The sequence below is a fragment of the Panthera onca genome, chromosome B3 (genome assembly GCF_046562875.1).
Source record: "Panthera onca isolate mPanOnc1 chromosome B3, mPanOnc1 haplotype 2, whole genome shotgun sequence".
NCBI classification, from domain to species: Eukaryota; Metazoa; Chordata; class Mammalia; order Carnivora; family Felidae; genus Panthera; species Panthera onca.
The window spans coordinates 87,937,573-87,956,366 of record NC_138344.1 but is presented as its reverse complement, the minus strand read 5'-3'; the positions used below and the strand labels follow the sequence as shown (position 1 = coordinate 87,956,366).

General features: G+C 35.8%; 1 long non-coding RNA gene across 1 annotated transcript in view; it reads right to left on the bottom strand.

The window, feature by feature from the left end:
• LOC144616659 (uncharacterized) overlaps positions 1-18,794 on the bottom strand; it is a 179,759-nt gene that overhangs the window by 16,929 nt on the left and 144,036 nt on the right. Inside the window, exon 2 of the long non-coding RNA XR_013556127.1 lies at positions 17,002-17,098. This is a non-coding gene — a long non-coding RNA (uncharacterized LOC144616659). The remainder of the gene's footprint in view (positions 1-17,001; positions 17,099-18,794) is intronic.

The following is an 18,794-nucleotide window of genomic DNA, read 5'->3' as shown; positions in this document are numbered from 1 at the left end:
TCATGATCTCATGGTTTGTGAGTTCCAGTGCCCCATCGGGTCAGCTCGTGCCCCACTTTGGGTGAATTCATGCCCAGGTTTGGGTGACCATGAGCCCTGCTTTGGGTAAGCCCCACTTTCTCCCTCTCTCTCTCTCTCTCTCCTTCTCCCCTCTGCCCCTAGTGGGATTCTCTCTCTCCCTCTCTCTCTCTCTCTCCTTCCCTCTCTCTGCCATTCACTCACTTGTGCCCCCTCTCTCTTTCTAAATAAATAAGTAAATGAAAAGCATAATTATTAAAATCAAAAACTGAATTAGCAAATTAAATAGTAGATTAGACACAACTGAAATAATAATTAGTTAATTGGAATATGGAGCTGAAGAAATTAACCCAAAATGGGAGTTTGTGGGGTTGAGAACACAACAGTTGTTGACAATGGCTTAGAAAGATAAGGAAATAGAGAATATAAAGAAAAGAGATATAGAGGGGAGACGCTCAGAAGGTCTTGAATACATAGAGTTAACTTATCATCCAAGCCACATAATTTTGAGAATGAAAAGGGGACTCTGTTAGTAATTGGCTAGAACAAAAGATTTATACCAACACTATTCAGTGCAAATCAGAACTATGATCAGTCTACATACATACCTTATGAGAATACTAAAGAAGGAAGTGGAGAGGAAATATTTCAAGACACAATAGTCATGAATTTTCAAAAACTGACTAAAATACATAAATGGATAGAAAACCAGAATCATGAAGAGATCATAAAAAGCCACCTGATATAGGCCAACTACAAAGGAATGTCTTATAATGTTTCTCATTATAAGAATGAGAAATCAAAAATATACAGTTTCAGATAAACTAAAACCAAGAGAGTTAACCTCAAATAGATCTTAACTAAAGAAACTTCTTAAAGGGATGAATGTCAAGAAGAATAACAATTCCTGAATAAGGGTCTGAGACATAAGAAGGGAGGAAAAACAAATTGGGAAATATTGGATAATTTTAAATGCACGCTGACTGTGTAAAATAACTTTTCAAAGGCACAAATTTAGATACTCTACAAAACAGCGTATAATTCTGGAGGGATGATGAGAATTCTCTATACAATTACAGTAATATTTTTTTATTTAAATTATAGTTAATATACAATGCAATATTGGTTTCAGGAGTAGCATTCAGTTATTCATCACTTACATACAACACCCAGTGCTCATCACAAGTGCTCGGTGTAATACGCATCACCCATTTAGTCCATCCCCCACCCACCTCCTCCATCAACCTTCAGTTTGTTATCTATTGTTAAGAGTCTGTTTTATAGTTTGCCTCTCTTTTTTTTCCCTTATGTTCATCTAATTTGTTTCTTAAATTTCACATGAGTGAAATCATATGGTATTTGCCTTTCTCTGATTGACTATTTCGCTTAGCATAATACACTTTAGTTCTATCCATGTCATTGCAAATGGCAAGATTTCATTCTTTTTTATGGCTGAATAATATTTCAGTGTGTGTATATATGTGTGTATGTGTGTGCACGCCACACCTTCCTTATCCATTCACCAGTCAATGGACATTTGGGCTATCTCCATAGTTGGGCTATTGTCAATAATGCTGCTATAAACACTGGCATGCATGTACCCACTTCGAACCTGTATTTTTGTAACCTTTGGGTAAACACCTAATAGAATTGCTGGGTCATTGGGTAGTTCTATTTTTAATTTCCCAAGGAACCTCCATACTGTTTTCCAGAGTGGCTGCACCAGTTTGCATTACCACCAACCATGCAAGAAGGTTCCCCTTTCTCTGCATCCTTGCCAACACCTGTTATTTCTTGTGTTGTTAATTTTAGCCATACCGACAGGTGTGAGGTAATACCTCATTGTAGTTGTTATTTGTATTTCTCTGATGATAGTAATGTTGAGCATCTTTTCATGTCTGTTAATCATATGAATGTCTTCTTTGGAAAAATGTCTATTTGTGCCTTCTGCCCATTTCTTAACTGGGTTGTTTGTTTTTTGGGTGTTGAGTTTGATAAGTTCTTTATAGATTTTGGATACTAACCCTTTATTAGATATGTCATTTACAAATACCTTCTCCCATCCCACTGGTTGTATTTTAGTTTTGTTGATTGTTTCCTTCACGGTGGAGATTTTTATCTTGATGACATCCCAAAAGTTCATGTTTGCTTTTGTTTCCCTTGCCTTCGGCAACATTTATGGTAATAATTTTTACATTAAAAGGATCAAACTAAAATGCAGGATAACAATGACATATTATTTGGAAGGCAAGTGTTCAGAATTAAAGTGTTCTAAAGGCTTTGTATCATTTGGAAGGAAGGTTTAGACATTAACTTTAGAATTTGTTAAGTGTGTATGACAAAATTTCAAGGGTAACCTTAAAACAACAGAAAAAGAATATATAACATATATACTAATTGAGGAAGAAAATTTTAAAAAAGAAAATAAATTTTTAAATACATTCATTATTTACATGAATACATACATTTAAATACAAATCCAAAGAAGAAGAAGGAGAAGGAGGAAGAGGAGAAAAGATAACTGAAACAAAGAGGAAAAGTAAGATATAAGTCACAAGTCACAAATATTTACGTAGTTTATACTTCCCAATTAAAAAACAAAAAGTGATGGATTGACTTTTAAAAAATAATTTCGCTATATGCCTTAAGTATATATTAACCCAAAGAAAAGCCAGGATGGCTATAGACTTTAAGACAAAAAGTATTGTGTATCATTATATAATGATAAAGTTTTGAATAACTTATAAGACAAGAATTTCAGCCATGTGTGCACCTAATTACCTCAAAAAATACAAAGCAAAAATTAATAGAATACAAAAATAAATTGGCAAATCTCTCATCAGGGTGGAAGACTTAAAAATACTTCTCACAGTTATTGATAAGTCAAGCAGACAAAATACAAATAACTTAATAAAAAATACTGACTTTATCAATAAAATGCTCTTATTTCCCCATGAATTCAGGAAAAGTCGACTGTGGTACCCTTATGACACATCCAAAAAATTATAAAATTTCGAACCTCATTTTACAGAAAAAATGTAAGAGCTCTTTTGTTTATTTGACAATAATAGCTGAAATTAATAATGCATTTCACTATTTTAAAATATTTTATCAATTTCATTTTTAACTCATTTACTTTAAAATTGTTTTAATGTTTATTTATTTTTAAGAGAGAGAGAGAGAGAGAGACAGAGCATGAGCAGGGGAGGGGCAGAGAGAAAGAGAGACACAGAATCTGAAGCAGGCTCCAGGCTCTGAACTGTCAGCACAGAGCCCGACGCGGGGCTCAAACTCACAGACCATGAGATCATGACCTGAGACGAAGTCAGACGGACGTTCAACTGACTGAGCCACCCAGGTGCCCCATAAATCATTTATTTTAAATACAGTAAGTATATGAAAGCTCAACAAAATATATGTTTATTGGACACTTCAAATGAGCTAGTTAGACACTTGTTAGGTGCTGGAGATACATTGATAAAAAACAGTTGCTATAGGAGGTAATGGTCTACCAAGAAACATACATGTAACATTATAATGCATTATGAAAAGTATAGTAATAAAAATATGCTCAAATTATTAAGAAGGATTAAGAAATGAATTGGATATTTTTAAATCCCAGATTTCCAATGATAATTTTATAAAAAACCTTTCATGATTGACTTCTCCTTCATACATTTCTATAATATTTCATGTAATTTTTTTCCTCAACTTAAATGTCCAAGCATAGAAAAAGAGCAAAGGGAACTTTGATCTTAGATCAGAAGTTTTCAAACCACCATCTAAGTGTTTTCTACAATAATTTTTAAATATTTTGTTTATATTTGGATACAAATTTCAAAAAATTAATACAAGCATGTTTTTCAATCATCTATGACCATTTTTTTAATTTAGGACCACTGGGTAAATTATTTACTCCAAGTGAGAGCCAAATACATTTGCTGTGTTAATAAAATATTCACAACAGTTCAAATAAAGAGCTGTAGAATAACTGAATTCTCACACACCTACAATGTAGTAATAATGCAGAACTTGAAAATACACACTAACAGTCAGATTTATGTTAATGTTTTAAGGAATGATTTAGTTTAAGCAAAGCAACATTAGTGCCTGTTAACATGAATGGCATTAGTTTTATAGTTCTTCTGTATTTTACTTGTTAATTTATTTCACTTTTATTGCTGCCTAGACCCTATAAACAAAGGAGTGCAAAACAAGTTTGATGTTAGCATACATTTTAGTTACATGTGAATAAAAATAATATTTCAACACTGAGAATGTCTGTGGAAATAGTGGTAAGTTGTCCATACATGGCTTAAATTTGAAAATAAGAAATATATGTGTGAGACATAATATTGCACTGCTTTCTAAAGAACAAGTTTTTGATTTGTTATCAGTTCACTAATGCATATGTGAAAAATGTTATGTGAAAATAATAGAATGCAAAATATGATAGAGACCTCATCACTTCTTTAATAGGGCATGAGTGACAAAGAGTTATCATCAACATAGTAAGAGTTCTTATAAACTAATAAAGAAAAATGAATATTAAAGAGAAAAAAAATGGGCAAATGGCATGAACAGACAATATACAAAAGAAGAAATATAGATGATCAAAAACGTACCATAAATCTCAACCTCCTTACTAATCAAAGAAATAAAAATTCAAACAACAATAAGAAAATTATTTTCTCACCAAATATTCTATAAGTTATTATGAGTACTTTTTAATAGCAACTTCCTGTATTGTCAAGGGTTCATGGAAATGTACATTCCTTTACTTTAGGGGGAAAGAAATGGTGAGATATAAACTGCACAAGCTTTATGAAGGATAGTGTGTCAACACATGAAAAACCATGAAGGGCTTATCATTTGACCCAAAATGACTATTTCTGGAGTCTGACCTAAGGATGTAGCACAAATACATGGAATGCTCATCATAGCACTTGAAACAATCTAATGTCTGACAATAAGTAATTAATCATATATATTACAAACAACTACACAATAGGTGTGTGTTTTCATTTCACCAATTGAAGTTATGTGTAAGTTTTTATTTAGTGAAATAGAAATATATTTGTGTTATATTGCTAAATTTAAAAAAGCAGTTTACAGAAATCTATAATCTCATTTTATGATTAATAAATTCTGTATGTGTGTGACTGCACACATATATACAGGAACACATATATATACAAACAAAGGACAGAATGAATAACAATTCTCTCTGATTATTGAAACTGTAAGTGATTTTTATTCTCTTTTTCTATGTAATTTCTAAAGTATATGTAATTAAAAATAAGGCTATTTTTACTTCTTATTTTTTTATTTAAAACATTTTTTTTAAGTTTTCTTTTTTCATTTTGAGAGAAAGAGAGCATGAGTAGGGGAAGAGCAGAGAGAGAGAATCTCAAGCAGGCTCCATGCTGTCAGTGTGGAGCCTGCTGCAGGACTCAAACTGTGAGATAGTGACCTGAGCAGAAATCAAGAGTCAGATGCTTAACAAACTGAGCCACCCAGGAGCCCAAAGCTATTTTTTATTTTTTAAATAAAAAATTATTTAACAGCATTTTTCCATTTTAACACATATTGCTTTAAATTGTCTACTAAAAATTACTGTCATATAGTTTTATTGGGGTTTGTTTTCTACGTGTGTGTGTGTGTGTGTGTGTGTGTGTGTGTGTGTTCTTAATCTCCTTCAATTATTTCAACCATCTCCCACCCACTTCCCCTCTGGAAACCATCAGTTTATTCTCTATAGTTAAGAATCTCTTTAGGGGTTGTCTCTTTTTTTTTTCTTTGTTATTTGTGTTTCTTAAATTCCACATATGAGTGAGATCATATGGCATTTGTCTTTCTCGGACTGACTTCTTTCACTTAACATTATACTCTTCTAGATCAATTCATGTTGTTGCAAATGGCAAGATTTCATTCTCTTTTATGGCTAATATTCCATGTGGATGGATGGATGGATAGATGGATAGATAGATAGATAGATAGATAGATAGATAGATAGATAGACAGACCTCACATTTTCTTTATCCATTCATCTATTGATGGACACTTAAGTTGCTTCCATAATTTGGCTATTGTAAATAATGCTGCAATAAACATAGGAGTATATACATTACATCTTTTCAAATTAACATTTTCATATACTATGGGTAGATACTCAGTAGAATTACTGAATCATATGCTAATTCAATTTTTAATTTTTTGAGGAACCTCCATACTGTTTTCCACAGTGACTGCACCAATTTGCATTCCTACCAACAGTGCACAAAGTTTCCTTTTTCTGTACACCCTCGCCAGCACCTGTTGTTGTGTTTTTTATTTAGGCATTCTGACAGGTTTGAGGTAATATCTCATTGTGGTTTTGATTTGCATTTCCCTGACATTAAGCATCTTTTCATGTGTCTGCTGGCCATCTGTATGTACTCTTTAGAGAAATGTCTGTTCATGTCTTCTGCCCATTTTTAAACTGGATTATTTGCTTTTTCAGTGTTCAGTTTTATAAGTACCTTATATATTTTGGATACAAACCCTTTATCAGATACTTCATTTGCAAATATCTTCTTCCAGTCAGTAGGCTGTCTTTTAATTTTGTTGATTGTTTCCTTTGTTGTGCAGAAGCTTTTCTTATTCCTACTTATTGTCTTTCTTTTCCACTCAAATAGTCCCCTTTAACATTTCTTGTAGGGCTGGTTTAGTGGTCATGAATTCCTTTAACTTTTGTTTGTCTGGGAAATTCTTCATCTCTCCTTCTGTTCTGAATGATGACCTTACTGAGTAGAGTATTCTTGCCTGCAGGGTTATTTTTTTTTTATTTCAGTATTTTGAATATATCATGTCACTCCCTTCTGGCCTGCAAAGATTCTACTGAAAAATCAGCTGATAGCCTTATTGGGTTTCTCTAAGATGTAACTGCTTTCTTTTCTCTTGCTGATTTTAAAATTATCTCTTTAGCCCTACTTTTTGCCATTTTAATTAATATGTGTCTCAGTGTAGACCTCCTTGGGTTGATTTTATCGGGGATTTCTGTGCTTCCTGGATCTGGATTTCCATTTCCGTCCCCAGATTTGGGAAGTTTTCTCTCTTCTTCCAGGATCCCTATAATGAAAATGTTATTACACTTGATGGTGTCACTAAATTCCCTAGAGTATTTTCATTTTGTATTATTTTTTTCTCCTTCCTGTTCAGTTTGATTGCTTTCAGATTTTCTGCTTCCTGTTCAGTTTGATTGCTTCAATCAGTTTGATTGAATATTTCTTATTCCATTAGTCTGTCCTCCAGGTTGCTGATGCATCGTCTGCTTCCTCTAGTACACTATTTATTCCCTCTAGTGTATTCATAATTTCAGTTACTGAGTTCTTCATCTCTGATCAGTTCTTTTTGTGTGTTTGTTTTCCAATTCTTTGTTAAGAGTTCTACTGAAGTCCTCCACTCTTTACTTAAGTCCAGTAAATATTTTTATAATCATTACTTCTGTGACCTCCTTGGGCTTGAGTTGAGTCAGACCAGGCAGAGATACAGTTGCACTGACCTGCAGGGCACATTCCCTGTTGTCCCTTGAAAAGCTTCCATTGGTGGGCAGGGCCTGCAGACACCTGACCCCAGCCAACTGTTGGGGCCACAGTTGACTGGTGTGTGTGGTTATCTTCTGCTCTCCCCATGTCAGGAGTCACTGTGAATTTACACTGGCCCATCAGGGATGCCTGCACACTGCCAGGCTTATGGCACCACTATGGTCAAGAGTGTACTGGAGGGGGTGTGTCCAGAGGAGAACATGGTGGTGGGGAGGGGGAGGCAGGGATGCACTTTAATAAGCTAGGTAGAGGGTGTGCATGCTCTGCTGATTCTAGTAGGCACTCGAGTATCTCAAGTATCTCAAGTATCTCCAGTATCTAGGCTGGGTGGGGGGGAGGGGTGGGAGGCAGGAAGGAAAATGGTGCTCGCCAGTTCTTTTGTTCTTAGAGAAATCCCCCAAAGATCTCTGAACCCCCAGCACATGCTCTGAGATTAGTAAATAAATCTTCCAGCATACCCCAGATGTTTTTTTCAAACTCTTGCTTCTATGCTGTATCTTTGTGGGGCTGTTATGCTGTTTCTTTAAGGGTGGGGCCTCTGCCCTCCTGGCTCTCCCTGAGCCCAGCCCACTAATTTTTAAAAGTTGCAGGTGTTAAGCCCCACTGATTGTTAGGCCCTTCTAGGTTTCAAAGCCAAATTTTATGGGGATTCATCTTCCCATAAACATAACTTCCTTCTAGTTGTGGGATGAGGTGAGCTTAGGATACTCCTACTCTGCCATCTTTCCCAAAAGTCTTCTACTTTTTAATTTAATAAATATATATTTACACTTTAATACTGACCCAAAATAAAATCTAAGAGCTAAAAACAGTTTTCAGTTTTTAACCAAGTTTCATTTTTAAAGTAAGTTATGCTCAGAATATAATCATACTTAAAGACTTCCTTTCAAGATATTTCAGGACTCACATAAGCATGCTTTGTTGAAATACGCATTTACAATATTTATGTTGATATGTACATGTGCCAATTATTCCAAAGCATAATCAAAATCTAAAATTTCTCCAAAACCAAAGAGTATCTCCAATGTTTTCCTCCTCAGCATTTTGAACATAGAAAGCACTCAATGAATAAACACCACATATATTATATTGGTAAATTCAGTCCCAAGCCATCGACTTTCCTCCAGTTCATTTAAAGAATGAACATATGGGCACCTGGGTGGCTCAGTTGGTTAAGCATCCAACTTTAGCTCAGGTCATGATCCTGTAGTTTGTGAGTTCAAACCCCATACTGAGGTCCACACTGACAGTGCAGAGCCTACTTAAGATTCTCTCTCTCCCCCTTTCTCTACCCCTCCCTAACTTGTGCATGTACTCTCTCATGTGTGCTTTCTCACACACATGCTTGCTCTCTCTCTCTAAATAAATGAACTTAAAAAATAAAAAAAAAGAATGAGCATACAGTGTTCCATGAGCCCAACCTCTGTTAGTGAAATTCATAGAAATAGCATCTGATTGTGTGTTCTGAGAAAAACTGGCACATTAGCTAAGAATGGTGCTGCATAAATATTTTCCTATGGTGTTTTTGGTAGCACATGAGCTTATTCATCTGCCTTTAGTGCCTTTCTGAAAAATAAAACTTAAAAGTCACCAACTTAAAGTGTGCATTGTCTTATAGTTTGATCATTAAATTGTTAAGAATGAAGAAATCACAGAAGTTTTCTGTGCTCTTTACTATGTAAATTGAAGCTAGCAACAATCGTTTATAGGCAGCTGTTGCCTTTAATATTTCAACTTATTCATGCTGAGATCTTTAAAACTCATCCACTTTTGAGAACTGCTTTCTCATTAAATGTCAACCTTACTGACTATTAAGTAATGATAACTCTTCTTCCTTAACTGGGAATTGTGGAGAAGAATCCTCAACAGATTTCAAACAACAAACTATTGAAACAGCTTCTTGTTGTAAAGGACAAGCCCCTCCCCCCCCCTTTTTTTAGAAAGCACACGAAAAAGAATAAATGCATTTTCTGTTACTACTGCTTGGTACACGTTATCTGGATGTTGTTTCTCATCTTGCTCCACAACCCACACAACATCCACTGTCTAGTCAGTGAAAGCTCTGTGGATAGATCATCTTCACAGGAGACAGAAAAAGTCATGATCCTTTGATGGATTAAAGATAAAATATTTAAAATTCAAAAAAAAATAGCATAAAAAAAGGGAAGATGGTAGTAATAAGATAGTTTGTTGTACCACCTTCCTCCATTTGAATTAAAGGATAATGATGTTTGTGACCTTGAATATTAAATAATCCATATATATTCTTTTTATTTCTTCTTGCCTTGTTGAGGCAACAGTAAATATTTCAACCCTATGTGACTTCATGCTAGCTTTACTCGGATTTTCACTATATAAAAAAAAAGAGGTTTGGCAGCCAAACTTCTTTGTCCCCAACATAACATCTTTCATCAATCAGATTCCTCCATCAATCAGTGAACAAAACTAACTGACATCTACATGTAATAAGTTTTCTTTATTTATAAACTTATCATCTGTTCTGCCTGGCATGGTAATTGCTTAGTAGAAGTTTATGGAATGACATATACTATACAATATTGGTAGCTTCCCCTAATACATCTTGAGTGTGTAAAATATATATATAACCTTATTCCTGCTTTCCATGGCTTGGAGGGAGGGGGAAAGAGGCAGCTGAAATGAAGAAGGATGAATGAGACAAAATGGCAGCCGAAATGAGTATAATCAACTCTCTCAAAGCTTTCACAGAGGAGGTGATGCTTTGGGCTACGAATTAAAAGATAAGAGTTCACTAAGCTGAAGGGGTCAGAAGAATCTCCCAATTAGAGAAAACTGTATGTTCAGAAAGCATGGAGCATGAAGACACAGCCATTTTGGAATAATATTTGGCAGTTTCTTGTATAGTTAAGCATATACTCTGTTTACAATCCAGCAATTGCCCCCCTTAGGTATTTACCCAAGAGAAACAAAAGATAGGCCCACAAATAAAAAAAAAAAAGAAAAGAAAAAAGTCTTAAATAAGAGGATTTATGGCAGCTCTACTTATTCAGAATAGACAAAAACTGGAAACAACCCAATGTCATCAGAGAAGAATAAGACAAACTTAATAAGCAATATTCATACAATGGAAACTACTCCACATAAAGAATAAGCTGCTGATTTCAAAAATACTATGTTGAGCTAAAGAAGCCAGAAAAGGAAGAGTACATACTATATGATTCCACTTACATGAAGTTCAAGTACAGGCAAAACTATTCAATAGTGATAGAAATCAGAATAGTAGTTGGCTATGAGAGGAGAGGGAAATTGACAGAGACACAAAGAGAACTTTCTGCTATGTTAGCAATGTGTTAAATTTTGATTGGGGTGGTGTTACACAGCTACTTATATTTATCAAAACTTACCAAATTACAGACTTAAGATCAGTACATTTCACTGTATGGAAATTTCTCCTTGATAGAAATAATGAGCAAAAAAGAATTAATGAGACAGTATTAGAACAAATAAACAAAGACATAAGGGCTGAAACCACATAGTATAGAAAACTGCAAGTAGTTTAGCAGTGATGGAGCACAGTGTTTGAGCAGAGAAGGAACAGGGAATGAGCCTGGAAAGGTGAGAACTGTGAAACTGGAATGCCAATGTTTCCATGTTTCAGACCAAAGAAAACTGGAACCTGGGTTAAAGGATAAATCTTGGAAGTTAAAGAGTGATTGACTACCCAGAGACCTCCAGAAATTTTAGAGTTCTCTCTCTCTTTCCTTATCTAAGGAGAATGAAATCCTGAGCCAGTCCTTTACATTCCAAAGAACTATAAAAACTAGAGAGTAGGAACACCTGCATGGCTCAGTTGGTTAAGCATCTGACTTCAGCTCAGGTCATGATCTCACGGTTCGTGAGTTCAGAGCCCTACATCAGGCTCTGTGCTGACAGCTTAGAGCCTAGAGCCTGCTTCAGATTCTGCATCTTCCTCTCTCTCTGCCCCTCCCCTACTCACATGTTCTCTCTCTTTCGAATGTAAATAAACATTAAAAAAAATTTTAACTAAAGAGTAAAAAAAAAAAAAGAAAAAAAACTAAGGAGTAAAGGTTTCTCTTCTTCCCTCAAGAGATGATGGGGCAGCATGTAGCCTATATAAACTCCCAGATTCATAATTTCAATATTCTTCTCCCATAGTGTAGTATCTCCCTTTCCCCAACATACAGGATAACATCTGGCTCTCATTGTATCACATGTGAATTACTAGGTGTAAGGAATGAGTGCAGTCATTGCTGTAATGATAACTCTATCTCTGCCTCCAAAACCTCATGTTTGCATTCGAGATGAATATACATATAAATTTTTAAAATTTATCAAAGAGGAATTAGATCATAAGAGCTTCCTATAACATGCAAGAAGTGTCTAGATTTATCTTGTTGCCACTGGGAAGACAGATTTAGAAGGGTTTTAAACACAGGGAAAAGATCATATTTGAGTACAGGAAGATCATTTAGCACTATGCCAGGGTGCAGTATGGACAATAAATCCAACATGATCAAGACTGAAGGCAGCAAGATGATTTAGAGGAAGCTGCCAATGGCCCTGGTTGGAACTAATGGGATAAACATCAATAATGGGGAATTAGCAAAGGGAACAGATGTAAGCAATGTTGGGAAGGTTGGAATGAAAGTTTAAGACTCCTATAGGATGATTCCCACACAGTGCCTAGTAGATCTGTTTGTATAACCAGTGGGATTTGGAACATGGAGATTTAAAAGTCAACTGACTCAGCACTGGGCTGGCTGGGAGGGTAAGTGATAGCTGGGTCACCACCCTTAACAAAACAGCAACCCACAGAAAGACAACATAGAAACGGAAGTTTGCACAATTCCTGGGGCAAACAGTAGGGAGATCTATTTATACTGATTTTAAGTGAGCATGTTGGAGGACTTCTCTGAGAACAAAGGAGCTGGCAGGTGTCATTTTCTTCCCCTGCCCTCCAGCATAAACACAGTGCCACTTGCAGGAGCCAGCACTGCACAGACACTTGCTACCTAACCTCCTGACATTGCACCCAGCCCACCAGTTCTCCTAAGGACTCGCTCACTCCAAGCCTGCTGCCCATAACACTGGGCTCAGTGCAAATTTTGTTAATACCACTGCCCCACTCCTGAGTTCCTCTGAGGGCATGCCTCCTCATAGCTGGCCTGCCTAAGTCCCACTAACACCACAGTGAGAAAGCACAACCCACAACAGGCAGAGAGTCAGTGCAGATAACTGGACTAGAAGGAAAAGTGACTCAGACACAATATCAGGGTGCCAGGAACACTCATAGGAGACCCCCCTGAAGTGCCAGTTTCTGGTGAACAGGGGACACTGCACTGCAGGGCACTATAGTATCTCTTCTTCATGAAGCCACTACTTTTAAAAGAAGATGTAGCTGACTTTCCTAACAACAGACACAGAGAGGCAGACACAGAGAGGCAGACAAAATGAGGAGGCAGAATATGTCCCAGATGAAAGAAAGGACAAAAATCAGAGCAGGAGATCTAAACAAAACATAAATAAGTATTATGCTTGATAGAGAATTATAATAATGATCATAAAGATGCTCACTGGACTTGAGAAAACATAAATACATGGAGATTAAATATCATACTACTAAAAAAATTAGTGGATCAAGCATGAAATCAAAGAGGAAATCAAAAAATACATGGAGACAAATGAAAATGAAAACACAGCAGTCCAAAATCTTTGGGACACAGGAAAAGCTGTTCTAAGAGAGAAGTTTACGCAAAGCAGACCTACTTGAAGAACCGAGAAACATCCCAAAGAAACAACCTAACCACATCTAAAGAAACTAGAAAGAGAACAACAAACAAAACCCAAAACCTATAGAAGGAAAGAAATAATAAAGATTAGAACAAAAATAAATGAAATGGAAACTAAAAAACAATAGAACAAATCAGTGAAAACCAAGAGCTGATTCTTTGAAAAGATCAACTGCAGCCAAATTCATTAAAAAAAAAGACTCAAATAAATAAAATCTGAAATGAAGGGGGAGAAATAACCATCAACACCACAGAGATATAAAAGACTGTAAGGGAATATTATGAAAAATTATATGCAAACAAACTGGACAACCTTGAAGAAATGAATAAATTTCTAGAAATGTATAACCTCCCAAACCTGAATCAGGAAAAAAACAGAAAATGCAAATAGACCAATACCAGCAATGAAATTGAATCAGTAATCAAAAAACTCCCAACAAACAAAAATCCAGGGCCAGACAGCTTCACAGGTGAATTCCACCAAAAATTTAAAGAAGAGTTAATAAGAGTTACTTATTTTCCTCAAACTATTCCAAAAAATAGAAAAACAAGAAAAATTTCCTAAAACATTCTCTGAAACCAGAATTACCCTGATAGCAAAACCAGATAGACTCCACTAAAAAAGAGAACTATAGGCCGATGTCTGTGGTCAACATAGATACAAAAATCTTCAACAAAATATTAGCAAATGGAAACAACACATTTAAAAAAATCATACACCATGGTCAAATGTATTTATCCATGGGATGCAAGGATGGTTCAATAGTCACAAGTCACAAGATTCCTCAGAAAGTTCAATAGTCACAAGTCACAAGGTTCCTCAGAAAGTTAAAAACGGAACTACCCTATAATTCAGTAATCATACAGTTGGATATTTACTCAAAGAACACAAAAACACTAGGAATATATGCACCCCTATGTTTCTTGGAACATTATTTACAATAGCCAAATTATGAAAGAACCCAAATGTCCATCAGTTGATGAATGAATAAAGAAGATATATATGTATATACAACAGAATACTATTCAGCCATAAAAAAGAATTAAATCCTGCCATTTGTAACACAATGGATGGATCTAGAGGGTATAATGCTAAACAAAATAAGTCAGAGAAAGACAAATATCATATGATTTCACTCATATGTGGACCTTAACCAAACAAATGAGCAAAGGAAAAAAGAGAGAGACTGAGAGAGACAAATTGAGAAACAGACTCTTAACTATAGACAACAAACTGATGGCTACCAGAGATAAGGTGGGGGGAGGGGGGTCAGGGGATGGGTGAAATAGGTGATAGAGATTAAAAAGTACACTTATCATGATGAGCACCGAGTGATGTATAGAATTGTTGAATCACTATATTATACACCTGAAACTAACATAACACTGTATGTTAACTATACTGGAATTTGTTTTAAATTAAAAATTAAAAAGAGGGAGAGAAGAGTTATCAATAATGTAGCTGTGGGAAAACCCCAGACTGTAAGATTGATTGTCAAGCAGGCCTCTTCCTCTGCAACCATTGATGACAGCTACTGAGATAGAAGAAGCATAAGTGGTAGTGACCCAGTAGTCTGGATTCCTCCCTGGAACACCTTTAGGGAAAAGCATTAGACTTCTTAGTTTTAACCTCTCACAGAACCCATTGGATGTTAAGAAGAGTAATATCTACATCAGGTGGACTTAGTTCCCAGGAAACAAAGGAATAGCTTGTAACAGTAGTTACAAGGGTCTTCTAATTCCATATTAGATAAGAAGGACTTTTTCTCTTGAACTGATTTGGTATTCTTTGTGGAGGGAGGGCATCTCCATAGGAGCCAAGGTGGTTAGGACATGGAAGAAGAATGCATCTTCTTTATCAGATAATTCTTCCTCTGGGGACCCATTTTGTGAACTTGCACTCAATATGTTGACTCAAATTATAACAGCAAACTTGTGGTCTACATAATAAATTTTTGTTTTTAAGTTGAAAAAAAAGATTCCTAATAGAAATGTACAGTCACCTTGGTGCCACAAAACACGTTTGATTTTTATAGTGCCTTTACTTTGGCATGGTGACATTAAATGAGATAGCATAGGTGAAAGTACAGTGATACCTACATACACAGTATACAAACAGTAAGTACAAATTTCACCTTTTGCTCTCCATCTACATTTCTTATACTTTAATACTCTGCCCTCATTTTTATTTACAGGTGAAACTCTGAAAACTGATGAAATTTTCACAGCCTCATTTAAAACCACAAATATGGTCTATTGCCTCAAATTAATGGGCACTGAAATTCATGATACAATTAAAATGTGCTTATACTGCATAGAAAATAAAACCATGGCAGTAGGAAGAAAAAATGTTTCCTCCTCTTCTCCGGAAAACAGAAATATATAAAATATACATTTAGTGCACATCTAGCCACTCTAATGATTTCAGTAAACAAAGGAAAAGATAAAAACTGTATGACAAGCATATACAAAATGAATGAATGGTTCATTATTCTAAATAAGAGAATGAAATAGAAAATAGGCAGACTTTACCACTTATATCCAATTCCAAAAGTTAAGGATATTATGTTTATTCCCCAGTGACATTTACCATTAGCACTTAATAAAGATAGAAATATTGCCCTTCATTCAGTACTGAAAGCAGAGCCTAAAATTGGAGTTATTCAGAGAGTGGCATTGCATTCCAAAGTTGTCAAGTATAAATTAAAACAAGTTTCAAGTCTAGACCATAAATATGAGAGAAGCCATTGATCTACACTGCTGCTTTCTTCAACTCCATAATAAGAATTTTATCAAAGCTCATATCCAACAAATAATGAGGCCAGCAAACCAGGACTTGTAAGGTGAGACTAGACTACATATTGGAACTCTAGTTTCACGTCATTCAGGATGAAGGATGTTTCAGGAAAGCTTGTCCCTAGAATAGAAAAATGCCTAAGAAAACAGACTGTGGCACTAGAGACAGGAGAACATGTACATGGGTTAATGTCAAAAGATTGTACAATCTAGAAATTATGTCTTATTGAGTTCATAACCTCCAACTCATAAAGAGACACTCAGCATTCAGGGTCCAACATTTACTGAGTACCTACTCTGTTCCAGGATCTTTATTAGAAAAGTCTGCTTCTCTTAGCTCATTTAAATTGCTTGTCAAACCAAAAATTCTTTATTATCTCTATGTTACAGAGACGGCAATTGAGAACCAGAGAATTACAGGGACCCAAAGTCACATGGTGAGGAAATATTATAGCTAAAATTTAACTCTGCTTTTATACCTCCATGAGCTATATTATACCCACGGTACGACAAGTGCCATCATTTCAAAATGTCAGAAAATTCAAAGAGCCTTCCCCAGGGGATGGAAGAGAGGAGGGGGGGTGGAGGGAGAAGAGTGGTGCCTGTATAGTGACTGGGAGGGAAACAGGGGCAGAGGTGTCACCTGGGATATTGATTATATTCTCTGCCTAGACCTGTGTGCTGGTTACATGAGTGTGTTTGCTTTGTACAAGTTCATCAAGCTATATACGCGTTGTGCATACACTTTTCTGTATGCACGTTATACTTAAAGAAAAAGTTGGTAAATGGGGAAGGAGGATGATTGACCTTACCAAGAGTCCCAGAGTTGCTCCTTAGCCCAGGTCAACTCCCTGATTATGCCTTTCTTCTTTCTCACAGGTACAGGAGATAAGTTGGCTTCCTTTCCTCCTAAAGTTATAAAAAACAAAACAAAAACAAAAAAACCTTTAGCGACTACATTAGCCAAATACAAACCATTATAAGAGTAAACTTTTTTCTTGAAAGTAAGTTTCAGCATATTCATATGGAGGTGGCACAGAATGAATAAAACATGAAAGTCAGGGGATCTTATCTGTAGTCTTACTACCAACTGACTGGAGCCTCTGGGCCTCAGTTTATTTGTCCATAAAAGAAGGGTTTCAACTAGAAAACTGCTAGAGTCCATTTTCCCATATATCTGCTTCAGGATATGTTTACAAGAATATTCATAGTAACACTGCTCATACAAGAAAAAAAGAAGGGTAGAAAAGTCTGCTGACAGGAGAATGGACAAATAAACTATGGTATAATTCATACAATGCAATATTCCATGGGAATAAAGTATATGAATTATGGTAATACATACACACTGGATGACTCTTAAAAGCATATTAAATAAGGACAGCAGATTAGTGAAAAATTATATATACTGTAACACCATTGATATAAAGTTAAAAAGAAGCAAATGAAAAAATATATTGTTTAGGGATTCATACATATCTGGTAGAACTGTAAAGAATACCAACTGAATGATAAATACAAAATTTAGGACACTGGTGATTTCTGGAGGAGGCAGGGTGATAAGGGAGGATATGGAATAGAACAGAATTTTCAATAGTATTACTGATTTTTACTTCCTAAGTTTGTGAATTCATGAGTGTTTGCATGGTTGTTATACTTTATAACTCACATGCCATACATAATCTTTTTTTTCTTTTTTTTATTTAAGAGAGAGAAATAACATGAGCAGGGAGAGGGGCAGAAAGAGAGAGAGAGAGAGAGAGAGAGAGAGAGAATCTTAAGCAGGCTCCACACTCAGCTGGAGGGCTGAGCTTGGAGCTTGAATGCAGGGCTCAATCCCATGACCCTGGGATCATGACCTGAGCCAAAATCAAAAGTCATGATCAACCAACTGAGCCACATAGGCACCCTCAGACATAATCTTTTATGTATCAAATAATTCATGCATTTATAGAGAATGCATATTGTTTTCAGAAAATGTTGGAAATAAAGTCTAAGTACTAAATCTTAAAGTCACCAAAAAATTATTATTCTGATCTTTAACTACCCTAATACTAGGGCTTGTTCCCTATGGAGAGGAAGCAGGATCATGATTTTGTAGAGGAAGTTGCCCCCAAGAAGAGCAGGTGGGGTATTTTAGTCCTTTTGCTTGTTATCCTCACAGATCTCTACCATGTAATAGGAAGTTATAATGGAAGAATGCCAGGGTTACCACTAACCTGTGTGATAACTGCAGGATGGCACACTCTCCATCCTCCACCCCAAGAACAGAGCTGGGTGTGTGCATTTGGGCCCCTTTCATGGAAGAAAAAGCACATCTTCCTCCTGACACAGCCCAAACTGAGGCACCTGGCTTGGTGAGCAAAGGGCAGGTCAGAATTCATTCCTCAGTCTACACTTAGCCACAAACCTTGGTGCGATACACAGCTGAAGCCAAAAGTGAATCATGTAAACATAACAGAAAACTCTTTATTCAGACAAAGAAATGAAACAACTCTTCTCTGGAAGAAATCATTTATTGACTTATGCCATTAATATTTATTGAGTATCTGTCTTACACCAAGTGCTATTTAAGATGTTGGACATTTAGAAGTTAACACAACAA